We start from the raw sequence: 4,059 nt of genomic DNA, 5'->3' as shown, positions 1-4,059 counted from the left end.
CCATCAGTTCTGAGAGTCTCAGTGTCAACAACATTCCCCAGTCCTTTGGCACTAGTTCTAAGAGAACTATCCGAAGTTCAGGAAAGAAACTTCTCCCTGGGAGGAAGAAGGTGTTCTTCCTCTTTTTGAATAGAGCAAGACATGCAAATTGGGTCCCTCCCTACTGGGATGAAAAGCAGCCCCAAACCTGTACCTGTACCTCCTGTGGGAGACAAACTCAAGTGCTCTGTGTCCTTCCCACAGAGGACTAACCTGGAAACTCACCATGAAATTTAGGCTGAACTGGATTTTCCTTCTGACCATTTTCCAAGGTAGTTTTATGGAGAGGAAGGGACAATGTGAAGTGGTGACTTCATGTGACTATTGACTTTAATGTAATGTCTCTGTGTTGCAGGTGTCCAGTGTGATGTGGAGCTGGTGGAGTCTGGGGGAGATGTGATACAGCCTGGGGGATCTCTGAGTCTCTCCTGCAAAGCTTCTGGATTTACTTTCAGCAGCTACGGATGAGCTGGGTCCGCCAGGCTTCAGGAAAGGGACTGGAATGGGTTGCAAGCATTGTAGTAGTAGTAGTACATACTATGCAGACTCTGTGAAAGGCCGATTCACCATCTCCAGAGATAATGGCAACAGCATGTTATATCTACAAATGACTTCCGTTGAGACTGAGGACACAGCTGTGTATTACTGTGCAAGAGACACAGTGAGGAAAAGGAATGTGAGACCTGATAAAAAACTTCCCCTGCCAGGAGGGAAGTGTCAGTGAGGCAAGAAGTGGACTGAGCTCATGATGCACAAAGTAAAAGATGCCTATATCCAGGAACAGGTATAGTGAATTTCTATTTATGGCTTGTGGTGTTTTTTTCTACTGTCCCAGGAGAAAGCAACTTTTCCAGTACTAGCTATCATTCTTAATGCCTCACTCTCAGTCCCACCTCTACCCCATAATCAATTGGTAGTTATGTATTGTCCATTCTACTTGTATCAGAATTCTACTCTACTCTACTCTACCTTCTCTCCTCAAGGTGCTGCAACCACCCTGAGGTAGGCCTTTACCAACTCATACCTGGACTATTATGCTAGCTTGATGGTTGTTCTCCCAGCCTTAGTACTCTCTTCACTCCAGTTCACAGGAAACTCAGCTATTAATATCACCTTCCTGAAACATAGATCTGACAGTTTTTCCCAAGTTCTGGTGAATCCAGAATAAAACATAAGTTCTGATTTGGCTTTTAAATCCTTTTGTAGCATGGCTCCTTCCTGTCTTATTCTACCTTAGTTCTTTCCACATGCTCATCAATCCAATGACACTGATCTCCTTGCTGTTCCTTTCACAACAGATTCCATCTCTCTACTGTGTATTTTCACTGGCTGGAATTCTTCTCCTCCTCATCCCTGCCTCCTGGCCCCTTGACCTCTTTAAATCTTACCTAAAATACTCCCCACCTTCTACTTTCCCATCCTCTTTAATTCCACCTTTATGCTGCATATATACATATACTACACACACACAGATGTAGATAAATAGATAGTGCATTATTATTTCAATGTTGTCTCTTTGAATAAGAGTGACCACCTTAAAAAAGGTACAATTTTTTCCTTTCTTCATATCCCAGTACTTAGCGCTGTGCTTGGCACATAGTTTACTATGCTCAATAAATAAATACTTGTTGCTGATTTGACCTTCTGTTCCTTTTTGAATTTGGCTCTCCTAAATTGCTGAGCTTTGTTCTATTTCTGATTTCCATGTTATATACATAATGAGTAAATACTTCACATTTTAACATATCCATATGAGGTATAATAAATTATTGAGTATTGTTATGAATTAAATTTAACAAAAAGGTAAATTAAGGCACCTTTCTCTAAGCAAGATATATTCTATTTCAAGGCTGGAACCTGAGAACAAGATGGGTCAAAACTGCCTCAGTCTCCAGCCAAAGATCCCAAGCAAAAAACAGCTCTCCTTGTATAGAGTCTGGCTAGTACAGAACAAAGAACAGAACAGGATAGGTGACATCAAGGGCTTGAGGTCAACATGAGTTTTTTACATAGGTGAAGTGTGGGGAACAACATGATTGTTTGGAAATTTGGAGTGGGGCCTAACACCAACCCTCCTTCTTTCCCATTTATGACTAAGAAGTGGTTATTTTGAGTCTACTTTCATGTTAGAAGATAGTGGTCTAGACTTCTTCTGATAGCAAACCAGATAGCCCTGAAGGATAGTTTGTGTGTAAAGATATTAGACCCAATTCCCTTATGGCAAACCATATTCCCTCAGGGTTAGCAGAATTCCTTCAGACAGAATACACACTGATTAGCAAGAGAACTGGATTTCAAACTTAACCCCTTACAGGTCAGCTGAATTCTGAACTAAGTTGAGAGACGTAGAACCATAACTAAGTACTCAGTTATAGGGCATAATCAATTAATTGTAAATAAGATAAATGAGAAAATGATACAGGATCCATTTTAATCTTCCCAGTATTATATGCATACAGCCATATCACATGCATTACGCATAGATTAAAAATGCCTTTACAAAGAGACTAAAGAGTGTCCCACTCACAACTTGTAATCAAGTATAAAAAAAAGTGTTTATAGCTTTAGCTGATGTAAGTAATTTCATTAATCAACCTGAGAGGATTTTTAGGCTTGAATATGAAAGGAACTGACTCTACATGAGGAAGTTGTAGGACTGGCTAACCAAGAATCCCAAAACTGTTAAAGCAAATGGGCAAACCCTGCTCAAATGAGTTATTAAAAAGGATTTAAATTCATTTTTAAAAGTAAGGAAATTCTAGTTGCTCCTCTCAGGTGCCTTCTTACCCTGACACCTGAGCTTTTTGACTCATAGCAATTAGCTGCTCCTCAGCAATGTTGACTCCATTGGCACCAGAACAGAAATGTTTAGAAAATTTTCAATGCAGTCATCATTGCCGACATCTTGGAAAGTGAGGATTCAGCTCATCTAAACTTAATGAAAAAAGTGCTTGGTGTCTTGTTTACCAAACTCCATTTCTGATCACCCATTCAGTATTCAAAATGTCTGTTCATGGATGTAGATATTCTGGTACTGACAAAATTGATGAGCTTTAAAATTAATATTATTTTGCACTTAATAGTATTTTATGTTTTCCAATTGCATGTAAAGATTGTTTTCAACATTCATTTTACAAGATTTTGAATTCTGAATTTTTCTCCCTCCCTCCTTTGTAACAGATACAATCATGTTAAATATATTTTCACATTAGTCATATTATGAAAGAAGAATCAGAACAAAAGGGAAAAACTAGGACAAAGAAAAAAATAGTTAAAATAGTATGCTTTGATCTGCATTCAGACTCCATAGTTCTTTCTCTGGAGTTGGATACCATGATTCATCTTGAGTCCTTTGGAAATATTTTGGATCATTGTGTTGCTGACAAAGCTAAGTCCATCATAGCTGATCATCAAACAATGTAGCTGTTACTGTGTACAACTTTTTCTGGTTCTGCTCACTTTACTTTGTATCAGTTCAAGTAAGTGTTTCAGGTTTTCCTGAAATCATCTTGCTTGTTATTTCTTACAGCACAATAATATTCTGTCACAATCATATATCACAGCTTATTTAGCCATTCCCCAGTTCATACATATCACCTCAATTTCCATTTCTTGGCCACAACATAAGGATACCCATTCATCCAAGAATACCACTGCTAAGTCTATATCCTAATGAGAATGAAAAAAGGGGAAAGGACCTACTTGTAAAATTTAACTATGTTCTACATAATGTATGGAATTTTTACTTTCTTTTGTAAAGATTATGAAGCAGTGACTGAAAAATGAAAATACAAGTCCTGTGCCAGTGAAGGAAAAAAAAAACATACAAAATTGACATAGTTCAGATTCTATGCATTATACAAGATTTCACAATCCCAATGGCTGATGTGAAAATAATTTGTTTTTATGGAAAGGTCCTAATGGACCTTGCAAACCCTTACCCTTACTTTCCCATCTTATCCCCTCATAGAGTAAGAGCACTGACCCACCCCTTTCCTACTCAGTACAAAACAAAGGCAA

At 38.3% G+C, this 4,059-nt stretch overlaps 1 pseudogene across 1 annotated transcript; it reads left to right on the top strand.

The window, feature by feature from the left end:
* The first annotated feature begins 202 nt into the window (after nucleotides 1-202).
* On the top strand, nucleotides 203-763 carry LOC144454958 (immunoglobulin heavy variable 3-23 pseudogene; annotated as a pseudogene). The gene is made up of 2 exons (XR_013483504.1): nucleotides 203-311; nucleotides 395-763. The product of XR_013483504.1 is annotated as an immunoglobulin heavy variable 3-23 pseudogene (transcript).
* Nucleotides 764-4,059: the final 3,296 nt, after the last annotated feature.

Source organism: Phascolarctos cinereus, unplaced genomic scaffold (genome assembly GCF_003287225.1).
Source record: "Phascolarctos cinereus isolate Bilbo 61053 unplaced genomic scaffold, phaCin_HiC Scaffold_89;HRSCAF=628, whole genome shotgun sequence".
NCBI classification, from domain to species: domain Eukaryota; kingdom Metazoa; phylum Chordata; class Mammalia; order Diprotodontia; family Phascolarctidae; genus Phascolarctos; species Phascolarctos cinereus.
Note: the sequence above shows the minus strand (reverse complement) of the source record. Positions and strands in the feature narration are given on the sequence as shown.